Source organism: Apium graveolens, chromosome 11 (assembly GCF_009905375.1).
Source record: "Apium graveolens cultivar Ventura chromosome 11, ASM990537v1, whole genome shotgun sequence".
Taxonomy (NCBI): Eukaryota; Viridiplantae; Streptophyta; class Magnoliopsida; order Apiales; family Apiaceae; genus Apium; species Apium graveolens.
In genome coordinates, this window is record NC_133657.1 from 3285887 (window position 1) to 3299491 (window position 13605).

Here is a 13605-nt window from a genome sequence, read left to right on the forward strand (position 1 = left end):
ATAAGGAGTATGATCTTGAAGATACAAACCTTAAATTCCTGTTAGCTCTTCCTGAATGTTGGGATTTGAAGGCAACAACAATAAGAGACAACTACAATCTTGATGAAACAACTCTTGATGAAATCTATGGAATGCTCAAGACTCATGAACTTGAGATGGAACAAAGAAGCAAGAGGAAAGGAGGAAAGTCAAGGACAGTTGCTCTCAAGGCTGAAGAGGAATCCCCCAAACCACCTTCCTCAAAGAAAGACAAGGGTAAAGCTCTTATCATAAAATCTGATACTGAGTCATCAAGTTCTGAGAGTGATGATGACTCAGATTCTGAAAGCTTGCCTGAAACTGATGCTGATGAGGAGATGATGAAGCTGTGTGCTCTTATGGTGAAAGGAGTCACAAAGATTGCACACAGGAAGTTCAGGAAGGGAAAGAAGTTTTCCAGAAAAGGCATAATTTCTGATAAGAAGAATTTCAGAAGATCTGAAGGAAGAGGAGGAAAGTCTGACAGAGGAGATTACGCTAATGTTAAATGTTATAATTGTGGTGAGAAAGGCCACATATCTCCTGATTGCAAGAAGACCAAGAGTGACAAAGGCAAAGCTCTTGTCACAAAGCAGAAAAGCTGGACAGACACCTCAGACTCTGAAAGTGAGGAGAACTATGCATTGATGGCAAATGCTGATAAATCAAGTTCTGAGAGCAGTTCTGAAGCTGCTGAAACAAAGGTACCTCAGACTACTTATGCTTTTCATACTGATGATAATAATGAGTTGAGAAGATATCTTAAAACCATGTTTGTTAGTTATAGAGATCAAACTTTAACATGTGAAAGATTAACTTCTGAAAATCTTGCTTTTAGGAAAAGAAATGATTTCTTAGAAAAAGAGTTAGTCATGTTCCATCAAACTCAGCAGGATAGAGATGATGCTTTTTATGTTAGGGATGAAGTGCTAAAAATGAATGAATCTCTAAAAACTGAGTTAGAAAAGGAGAGAGAGATTATCAGAACTTGGACTAACTCTGGCAAAACAACTCAAAATTTGCTAAGCAGTGGAAACTGGAAAGAGGGCTTAGGTTATGGAGAAAATAAAAATGAAAAAGGAACTGTAGAAATTAAGCTTGTTGATAAGCAAAAGCCGAAGTTAAAACCTGTTAAGTTTGTAACTGAAAAATCTGAAAATGAGAAATCAGAAGTTAAAAAGGAATTAGCTTCTGACAAACTAAAACAGGAAAAGACAGCTGAAGTTAACATAGGCTTAATGACAAAGAAGCAGCTTAAGCATAAGCTGAAAGATGTTAAGAATGCAAACAAGGTAAAATCACCTAGGAGAAACAGGAATGGAAAGGAAGGTGTGAATAAAAGCAATAACTATAAATCTGTTCCTGATGCTCCTAGGAAAGCATGTCATAACTGTGGAAGTTCTAACCATCTGGCTTCTTTTTGCAGGAAGAATAAGAATATTAACTCCTTATCTACAAAGTCAGGAGTTAAGAGTCAGTTTGTTAGATACAAACCACAAAATCCTTATTTTCATTGTGGTAGTTTATGGCATTCCATTTATACTTGTAAGGAATATCATAGTTTGTACTATGATTATTATCAAATAAAACCTTCTTTAAAGAAAGTTTCTGTTGTTCCTTCTAGTGTAAGTTCTGATTCAAAGTCTGGTAGTATAAGTTCTGATGAGAAAACTGTTAACATAAAATCTGATGCTAAATCCGCTGCAAATGTTAACAAACCTAAAAAGGCCAAAGGATCCAAGCAAGTCTGGGTCCTTAAAACTAATAATTAGTGGTCTTTTTGATTGCAGGGCAACAGGAAAAATATTTTAGTTCTGGACAGTGGATGTTCAGGACATATGACTGGAAATAAGGCCCTGCTATCAGACTTTGTGGAGAAAGCTGGCCCAAGTGTTTCTTATGGAGATGGCAACATTGGAAAAACTTTGGGATATGGCAACATCAATCTTGGGAATGTCATCATTAAAGATGTAGCTCTGGTCTCAGGACTTAAACACAACTTACTGAGTATAAGTCAAATTTGTGACAGAGGTTATCATGTTGATTTCTTTGCAGAACATTGTGAAATAGTTAGTAAATCTAAAGAAAAAATTGTTCTGAAGGGATTCAGGCATGGTAACATTTATGAAGCTAAGCTTTCAACAAGTTCTGATGGTTCTGCAATCTGTTTAGTGAGTAGAGCCTCAACTGAAGAAAGCTGGAATTGGCACAAGAAACTCTCTCATTTAAACTTCAACAAGATAAATGAACTGATCAAGAAAGATCTTGTGAGAGGACTGCCAAAATCAGTGTTTGTTCCTGATGGTCTTTGTGACTCATGTCAGAAGGCTAAACAAAGAAAATCTTCGTTCAAGAGCAAGACTGAATCATCAATTCTTGAGCCTTATTATCTACTTCATGTTGATCTATTTGGTCCAGTGAATGTCATGTCTATTGCAAAGAAGAAATATGCATTGGTCATAGTAGATGAGTTCACCAGATACACATGGGTGTATTTCTTGCACACAAAAAGTGAAACTGCATCTATCCTGATTGATCATGTCAAACATCTGGATAAATTGATCAAAGATTCTGTGAAAATTTTGAGGAGTGATAATGGCACTGAATTCAAGAATCTGATAATGGAAGAGTTCTGCAAAAATCATGGAATAAAGCAGGAATTTTCTGCTCCTGGAACTCCACAGCAAAATGGAGTTGTTGAAAGGAAGAATAGAACTCTCATTGAAGCTGCACGAACAATGCTTGAAGAAGCAAAGCTTCCAACCTATTTCTGGGCTGAAGCTGTGCAGACTGCTTGTTTTACTCAAAATGCAACACTCATTAACAAGCATGGAAAAACACCATATGAGATGGTGAAGAACAAGAAGCCAAATCTCAAATACTTTCATGTATTTGGATGTAAGTGTTTTGTTCTCAAGACTCATCCTGAACAGCTATCCAAGTTTGATCTAAAAGCTGATGAGGGAATCTTTGTGGGATATCCACTTTCTACAAAAGCCTTCAGAGTCTATAATTTGAGAACAAAAGTGGTCATGGAATCTATCAATGTCTCTTTTGATGACAAGAAGATCACTGGACTTGAAGATTGCATTGATCATGATCAGCTGAGATTTGAAAATGAAGATTCATATTCTGATACCTCAAGTCCTGACAGTCTAAGTCCTGATACTGTAAATTCTGATGGATTAAACTCTGATGTTATTGAAACTGTGGTGACTACGTCAAAGGAAGATGCACCAAAGCAGGGGGAGCATACTCAAGATATTATCACATCTCAAGAAGCATCAGAACATACATCTGGCTCTTCAAATTCTGATTCGTCAAGTTCTGATAAGCCAAGTACTGATAGTACTGAAAATCTAAATACTGAAGGATCCAACTCAGAGAGCATAGTTTCAGGGGGAGCATCAGAAAATGAAACCGAAGACAGCATGAATGATGGGGGAGCATCCAGTTCTATAGAAAATCTTCCATCTGCAAGGAAGTGGACAAAATCACATACACCTGATTTGATAATTGGAAATCCTGAGGCAGGTGTCAGAACTAGAACAGGTACTTCGAATGAATGTCTTTACAATTCTTTTCTCTCTCAGTCTGAGCCAAAGAAAGTGGAAGAAGCTCTTCAAGATGCTGATTGGGTGCAAGCAATGCAGGAAGAGTTGAATGAATTTGAAAGAAACAAAGTCTGGACCTTAGTGCCAAGACCTAAGAATAGATCGGTTGTTGGTACAAAGTGGGTATTCAGAAACAAAACTGACAGTGATGGCATAATTGTAAGGAACAAGGCAAGGCTGGTTGCAAAAGGATATTCTCAACAGGAGGGAATTGACTATGATGAAACATTTGCGCCAGTTGCTAGGTTAGAAGCCATAAGGATATTCATGGCTTATGCTGCTCACAAAAAGTTTACTGTCTTTCAAATGGATGTGAAAAGTGCTTTTCTCAATGGAGAATTGGAAGAGGAAGTATATGTTGAACAACCTCCAGGCTTTGTAGATTCCAAACATCCAGATTATGTCTACAGGCTTGATAAAGCACTTTATGGACTTAAGCAAGCTCCTAGAGCATGGTATGAGACTTTAGCTCAGTTTCTTCTGGAAAGTGGATTCAACAGAGGAACTATTGACAAAACACTGTTCTATCTCAACCATGGCAAGGACTTACTTTTGATCCAGATTTATGTTGATGATATTATTTTTGGGTCTCCAAATGACAAACTTTGCAAAAAGTTTGCCAAACTAATGCAGTCAAGATATCAGATGAGTATGATGGGAGAACTCAGTTATTTTCTGGGCCTTCAAGTCAAGCAGAGTGAAGAAGGAACTTTTATTTGTCAATCTAAGTACACCAGAAACTTGCTGAAGAAATTTGGAATGCAAGACTGTTCAAGTGCATCCACTCCCATGGCCACTGCAACAAAACTGGATAAGGATACTGGTAATTCAGTAGATATTACTGATTACAGAGGTATGATTGGCTCACTTCTCTATCTAACTGCTAGTAGACTAGATATCATGTTTGCTACATGTCTTTGTGCAAGATTTCAAGCAGATCCAAGAGAACCTCACTTAACAGCTGTAAAAAGAATCTTTAAGTATCTTAAAGGAACAGCTGATCTAGGATTATGGTATCCTAGAGACTCAGATTTTAAATTAATAGGTTACTCAGATGCAGATTTTGCAGGTTGCAAGATTGACAGGAAAAGCACAAGTGGTAGCTGCCAATTTCTTGGAGGCAGGTTGGTTTCTTGGTATAGCAAGAAACAAAAGTCAATTTCCACATCAACTGCAGAAGCAGAGTATATTGCTGCAGGAAGCTGCTGTGCACAGATTCTCTGGATGAAGAATCAGTTACTGGATTATGGGTTAACATATTTCAAAATCCCTATTTACTGTGATAATCAAAGTGCTATTGCTATGACAGGTAATCCAGTTCAACACTCTATGACAAAGCACATCAGCATCAGGTACCATTTCATCAGGGAACATGTGGATGAAGGTACAGTGGAATTGCATTTTGTTCCCACAGATCAACAAGTAGCAGATATCTTCACAAAACCACTGTGTGAAGCTACCTTTTCAAAATTGGTAAATGAACTTGGAATGATTTCAGGTTCTTTCTCTAAATCTGCTTAAACTTGTTCTATGTTATCAGACTTTATGATCAGTATTTACAGAATTAATCTCTTTGTATATTCTGTGCATTAATTGATAAATGTCTTTAAGTACTGACTGTTGTCTGATATATGTTTCTAAACTCTGATAAGTGATATGTCTGTTTCAGTAACTATTCAATCCTATGAGGATAACTGTGCTAGATACTGACCTACTAGTCTTCAATAAACAAATGATCCCATGAAAGAAGTAATTATTTCTGTGGAAATCTTATGACACAAGCAAATTCTGATACTTGAGCTTAGTTTAGTTTACTTTATTCATCTTACTACTAAGTCCCAAATTAGAATAATGCTACTCATCTGTTTAAGTTCTGATTCTAGTAAAACTGCTGAATGTACTAAGTGCTGATAAACCTCACTTATCAAAAGAAGAAGAAAAAGATCAAAAAAAAAAATCAGGTACTCCTTTGAGATCTAGAGTAAAAATGTGGAAGGGACGACCCAAGTGAATTGCTGGTATTAAGTAAATATGCATCAGAAAAGCAAAATATTTTCTTGGTGACTTTTCACACTCTATGATTACTGGAGAAATACTCTGATAATAGCATAAATTCTGATAAACAGTCGTGACTCACTTACACTGAGAAGCCACTGTAAAATAGAATTTCAAAAGATGCATAAAATTAGCACAAAAACAGTTGAGGTGGACTCATGCATGAACTCATTTATCAGTAGGTTTCAGGATAATGACAGCTCTTTAGCAAAATTTTAATTATGACTTATTTCTAAGATGTACTGAAGTGAATCAGACTTTACTCTTTGTCTGTTATTTAGCTTAATGCACACACACATCACTCCATATGAATGATGAAATTTCTGTGGTGGTCTATGTGATTTTAGATAAACAGTCATTGTGTCACTTTTGCACAAATTCTGAGGACAAGTTCTAGTTACACGTTCTGATGATTAAGTTCTGACGTTCATAACTAAGAACTTGTATGAGTATTTACTAAGATAGATATTCCTTGTTCGAGTTAAGACATTATGTTCTGATGACTGTTAAGTTCTGGTATAGGTCTAAGTTCTGATTTGTCAGTCTAACCCTTTACTTGACTTATCTATGAGTAAAATTTGGTAACAGTCTCAGATTAATTTCGAAATGTTGAAGTGGAAGATTAATAGTCTATGGTTAAAACATAATGGCACTCATCCTTGAACAGTTCACTCTTGTTACATGTGCACATTCCTTTTCCAATGACTGTTATTCTTTTTCAAAGTCTAGGGAGACGAGGTAGAATTAATTCTACCTGTCAGCATTAAATATCTTTGCGTCTCTTGGCATTCTCTTGCCTATATAAACAACCACTTCACATCAGTCTTTCCATCACATTCTTCTCACACACTTATCCTCCTTCTTCTGTCAAAAACACAATGGTTCGATACAACATGTTTTTGAACACATAAACCTTCACAATGGAGCTAAGTTGTGCCGAGTGGCAGCAGGAGTGGCATATAACAGCCATTCCTGAGGAGATCTGGGACTCTGTCCCACAGGAGGTGCTGGCTCACCTTCTATTCTTCGAGATGGATTACCATCGCCATCTGGAGCGCCTAGAGGAGGAAAGGCGGGAAGCTATCCGTCAGCAAGAGCGAATCATTCGACTCGCTATCTTGTTTGTCGAAGATAGGAAGAGGAAGATGACTTAATCTCGTCTTCTTCCTGTTCTTCTTCATCCTCAGCTTTGTCAGGCTTCTTAGCTAGGACTAAAGCTGTTGACGTTAGGATTAGAAGCTTAGGGAAAATCTTGTATTGATGTAATTTCTATTTCATATATGTATTGACTTGATATATTAATGAAAACTGATTTTACTTCAAGATTTTGTCTCTGAGTTATTTTTTTCTTGTGTTATTAAATCCTGCTTGATATTCTGCTGACCATTTAAATTTTGTCTTTATTTAAGTTCTGATTCTTTGTCAGCACTTATTCATCGAAATTATCTCGGTCATTTTTAACATGATTCATTTTCAGAATATTAATGTTGCAGTGCAAAATAATTCAATCAGTGCTAACGGTTTCAATTTTGAATTAAAACTGTGTCTCTTGATAACTGAAATGGTTTTTCCTTGAAACAAGGCAACTGGGTAAGTAATCATTCCTGTTTTCTCGAGCCCAGTAACTATCCGTTATTACTGCATGTCTGACAGGTGTCCAACGGTAACATTTTTTTCAGAGTATAAGAACAACAGAGAGAAGATTTCTTTAATCTTTTATTTTCTTTATACTTTATCTCTCTTCTTACTTTTACTCTCTTTCTCATTCTTTCTCACGTTGGTTTTTCATACAGACATTATCTCAAACACCTAACAGGCATACTTGAATTTCAATATTTTTTCACATGGCACCAAAGGATTTAATCATTGATGGAGCAAAGTTTGTTCCAAACAACTATGCTGCAATTCTTGATCATGCTGAAGCTCCATCTGAATTGCATTTTGTGCAAGATCTTCTTGCACATAGTGAGGTTGGGTACGCCTTAACTCAGCCTGAATTCTTTTCAAGTCAACAAGTTCTGCGGTTCTGGAGGACTGGAGTTTTTGATGATGGTGGTAAACGAGGAACTCCCAGTATTATCTTCCAAGTGGGTGATTCATCCTATGTAGTCACTCCTGGTACAGTACGAAGAGCATTACATCTTCCAGAAGATTGTACCTTCTCTATACCAGAGGAATCAGAACTTCGGGGGTTAATGACTGATTTGGGATATGAAAAGAGTCTGATGAAACTTGGACAGTTGAAGCGGGCTAATATCAGAAGAGAATGGAGTTTCTTCTTCGATTACATCACCAAGGCTTTTGGCAACAAGTGTTCAAATTTTGATGCCATCCCAATTCTGAGTCAGCACATCGGGTATGCTATTATCCATCAAACTCATTTTGATTTTGCAACTGGAATAATTGGTTTTATTGGGGATAGGATGACAGAGGATCGAGATGTTGTTTATTTTGCTAGATTCTGTCAACTTATTTATACGTATTGTACTGCTGAACCCCAGTTAGTCAGCACTCAAACCCCACCTTTTAAGGTTGCAAAAAGGTACTTTAACGACCTGATAAATGCTGACACAAAGAAATCAATGGTGAGACAATTACAGATTCCTCAGTCTGTGAAACAGATTCTGGTAACTGCTGATCCTGCTACTTACAAATCTGTTTACTCAAATATTCAACCAACTCACCATAACCAAAATCCATCAACCTCAGTCCCTACCTCTCATTCTACTCAACCTACCCTCAGAACTTATCTCAAATCCTATCTCTCCACTTCATAGACTGCTCAACCTTCTTCTTCAGCACCTACTGTGAAGCCTACATCCTCTAAACCAAAGAGAACAAAGACTGTTCCTCAAACATCTCAGAAGAAGAGGAGGATTACTTTGAGAGATGAATCAGATTCTGAGGATCAGATTCCCTCTTCAGAACCTGTGGTAGATGAAGCTGAGAAGGCAACTTCTCAGAAGGATTCTGCAATTGGGGGTTCTAGGCTTCTCAAGAGGCTTAGACGTATGACGGTTCCTGAAACTCCCAAGGAATCCAAATCAATAAGGAAGTACAAGAAACAGAGGGCACAAAGGCCAGTTTCAGATGATGAGGAGGAAGCAGCTAAGGAAGGGGATCAGGAATCTCTGATCTCACAAGACAAGGAATTTGCTCCAGTCACTTCTTCTCCATCAACTCCATCTCAGGAACCTGTATCTGACAAGGCTAATTCACCTTCTATGTCTCTTGTTGATCCAGGCACAAGTGCTGAAATTGATATTCAGAACCTGGTTGTGCCTGAAATACTTTTTTTAGAAGCTCCAACAGCAAATAATCCTTCCACAACACCTGTTACTGATGCTGTTCAAACTCCTGAGTTATCACTAACACCTTCTCTGCATCAAGATGTTGATGATCAGATTTTCGGTGAGCATCAGGATATGGCTGTTGATCAGAACTTAGTATCAGATCGGCAATTAGAGGATGTTAAAGCCTCCATTGCTACTCACACAGTTGTCTTATCAGAAGATACTGATTCTCTAAGTTCTGATGCTGCAAATGTTGGAGATACTGGTGAGGCTGCTACAACTGTAGATGCTGATGAAGCAGGTCCTTCAGGACATACTCCTCCACTGACTCTTCCTAAGTCTGAACTGGTAAAGGAGTTTGTTATCAGGGATGCACCAGTACCTTGGAGTGAAACTTCTGCAGGTCAGGAGTGGACTAAGGAATGGAACTCAGTTTCATGTGTTCCTAATGCTTTACATCTTGCTGAGCACTTGACTAAAGCTGATGAAATGTTACATTCTGATGATTTTAAAACCCAGCTTCGAGTCACTGCATTGAGTACTAAACATCTACAAGGTCTTCATTCCAACACTCATGCAGAGCTACACAAGATTCAGGAGAACTTTATCAAACAGGAACAAGTTTGGAAAATTGATAAGAAAAAGTTCTTCCAACCTACCATTGACAGGGTTGCTTATATTGAGAAAACTCAAGAGAAGCAACAAGCTCAGATTGATCAAATTCTGACAAATCAAGCTTCTCAGCAATCGCAACTTACTGAAATCCAGACCTCAGTGGAACTACTTATCTCTCTTTATTACCTGCTGATGCCAAAAAGGGGGAGAAGGTAATTAAGTCCAAATGCAAAACCAACAAGTCACTGCAAGGAAAGGATGATGGAAAAGATGACCAAGGAAACTCTGGAATGGGTAGTGGTCATAGTCAAGGTAGAAGGTTTACATCAAGACAAGCTAGTCACAGAACAAGTTCTGATACTGGGAAAAGAATAAGTTCTGCTGCTGGTAAAAGGATAAGTTCTGATGAACTTCTAGATCTTGATGAGGAAATGTCAAGACAGTTATTTCTTCAAGAAAATCCAGGGATGGACTTGGAAAGTTTAAAGGAAGAAGAAGCCAGACTTAAATCAGAGAAAGTCACATCTAAATTTGAAGCTTCTGGTAAAAAGTTACTTCCAAAACCTAAAGGCATTGTGATCAAAGAAAGGATACATACTGAAGAAACTTTGGCTAGATCACAACAACAGATAGATCCAAGATCCAAGCGTAAAGAAAAGGTTGGTGAACCTATCAAGCCTTATGTACCTCCTGCGGAAGAAGAAATTACTGATGGAAAAGATAATCTTGCTCTGACTTCAAGAAAAGTTCTTAAAACAACCTCTGACATGGCTCAAGTTGTTCAGAGTCAAGAAATTGTAAGTTCTGATATTCAGAAGAAGCAAGTAACCTCTGACAGTGCTCAAGTTAACTTGATATCAGAAAATAAATCTAAAACACTCCTACCAGGATTCACTAAAGCAAAACAGACTCAATCTTTGAAGACTACTCCAAGTGGTTTTGAAGCAAGAGTAGTTACTGAAAAGGAAGCTAGAGATAAAACTGGATTGGGAAGTGCTGATGAAAGAAGAGTACACAACACTACTGATGATCCAACTTCCTTGAGTGAACCAGGTATTGGAGCAACTCCTGAGAGATTGAATCAACTAGAATCTGTACAGATGGTTTACCATACCTACTTGAAAGAATACATCATGTTGTATTTCATGACAGATGGTAGGGTTTATCATATAAGATAAAATGCCATTCCATTGAAGTATTTTGAAGAATTGGAGCATGTATTATTCTTACTTCAAGTGGATGACAGAATAACAGAGACTGCTGCAAACTACTTAAAAGAACAGATTCAGAGACAGAAAAGGCTTTATTCTGTTAAGTCTGACAGCAGATATGTTCCAAAGTACAGAAATCACAATGGTGATATTGTTGATATGAAGCCTAATACTACACAGATCAGAACATATCTTGGTATTAAGGGGCTTGAATTCAATCTAGAGTCTAACAAAGCTTATGTCATAAGACTAGATCGGGAGTTGAGAAAAGCAAAGATTAATGATCTCAGAGCTGCAATATTTCAAACTGGTGAAGATACTGCAGAGCTTAAAGATGTCAAACGGAGAATGATTGATGAACTCAGATATGCTGAGAAATGTTTGTTGAAGAACTATCTCAGAACAACTCCTGACATCAGAGAGATCAGAAAATGATGAAGCCAAGTCGAAGATCTACAACTGCTTAAATTCTGATATTTATACAGATTGAAGTTGTTATCAGAAGTTGAATTGGTAAAAACTTTAAGGACTGTAAGTTGTAGTTATCTTGTCTATTTCTCATGCATTTGTACTTAATGTTTTTGACATCATCAAATATCTGTTAAACTTGTATATTTTGCTAATTTACAAGTTGGGGGAGATTGTTAGATATATTTGATAATGTCATGGCTAATATGTTTTATGTTTAGATTTCAGATCTTATTTGAACAGAACAAATCAGTACTTAACTGATCAGTACTTATACTGGACGACAGAACTTAAGGGATATCAGTATTTATGTTATCAGGAGATAAGCATCAGGAGATAGATATCGGAACTTAAGTGCTGAAGGACGATCAGATAAGGACAGTAGTTGATTGAAGTTAAGAAGATCAAGATAAACATAAGAAGAGATATGCATGAAGAAGGAATTCCGTGAAGAATGGAATACTTGGAATAGAAGATATCTGATTGATATATTTTAGGAAGCAGAATTATATTTCATATCAATTAGCGATTATCTTGTAACTGTGTAGTATATAAACACAGACATAGGGTTTACACTATAAGTGTTATCATTATCGAGAATATTATTTACTATAACCCTAGCAGCTCTCGTGATATTTTGTTCATCACTGAGAGATAACAGTTCCAGATTGTAACAGAGTTTATTGTTTAAATAAAGTTTGTTTTCTGTTACATAAGTTCTTGAAGTTTGATTTGATTGTAATAAACACTGTATTCACCCCCTCTACAGTGAAAGTGTGACCTAACATTATAAACTACAAACAACCTGTGTGGCGACAGGTGAACACAAAACAAACAAACTAACTTGTTAGTTTGTTATTTTAGTTCTTTTGCTTTTTCATTTTTCTTTCTTTTTCTTTTATTTTCTTTTCTTTCTTTTTGATTGCCTTTTCTTTTTCTATTTTTCCTTTTTTTGTTTCTTTTTCTCTTTTCTCTCTTCTTTTTTTTGTTTCTTTTCTTTTTAAGTTTAAATTGTAATTAAATTAATTTATAAAATAAACTTAAATATAACTTATATAAATAAACTAATTTAGATTTATAAAATAAACTTATTTAAAGTTTATAAGATAAATCATTTTAATTTTATTAAATAAATTATATTAAAGTCGATTAAATAATTTATTTAATTTAATAATTAAACTTTGAGCTTCACCAGTCCCCTGAGCTGTTTAGTTGTATACCCCGCACACCTCTTCTCGTACTTTAACTAGATAAACGTTCAATCCAAGTACGTTCCTCAACTTAACAATTCTTCTATAAATAATACCGAGATTCCTTTCATGAGTTGTTGACGCCTGGTGCAACTGATCTGGTTCACAAATGACTAACCCCGATTCAGGTTTTCATATTATAGCCTTGATTACATTGTTAAGCTTGCCTCAACTTTATTGCTTCGGACACTGACTGTCAATAAACAACTGTACTTTCAATGAAATCTGTTAGGAATATATGTGCATTAGTTTGATGATATGTTTAACAAAACACTTAAGTAGAAATCTAGTGTTTGTAGCCTCAACGGATAAGACTACTTTGGCTATCCGTTGATGGTGTAGCTTTACTTAGAAATAAGTCTAGTGTTGTAGCACATTTCAGTCTCTGAATTTGAGATATAATTCTTAAATATTGAGGGAAATTATAAGTCATGTTGACTACTAAAGGATATGCAGATAGGAAGGCCAATTGTAAATATTTCATGCCTTATAATTTTGTATAAATGAAATGGTGTCAACGGATAACTTAAAGACCTTCAACGGATGAGAAACAAATCTTCAACGGATGTCTCTAAAGCTTCAACGGATAACATCCTTCAACGGATGAGTGCATCAACGGATAGAGCTTCAACTGCTAACACATCAACGGATAAAGCCATCAACGGATGAAGGCTTCAACGGATGTTCTGTTAAATAGCAGTTGACAAGTGGTAGTTGTACCTACAAACAGAGGCACATGGGTTGACAGAGATAACTGAGATGTGGTAGCCTATTTCAGGAACATCAGAAAAAACAGACGTTCTACTCTAGTATAAAGAGGCAATAGTCAACAATGCACTGGAGTAAAATGGAGAAGAAACAAGTGGAGAACTTATTTTATTATTGTACTTTTTATCTTTGTCTTCACTTGTAAACTTGGTGTTATATAAACCAAGTAGCAGCTAGTAATTAGAGGAGAATTTTTCCAGAGCTGTTTAGAAAAATCTTGAGAAAAATTATCTAGTTTGTACTAGGATGCAGCTGTGATCAACTTCTTGAATCACAGATTTTCTGAAATACCATCTCTGGTGGAACAACAATC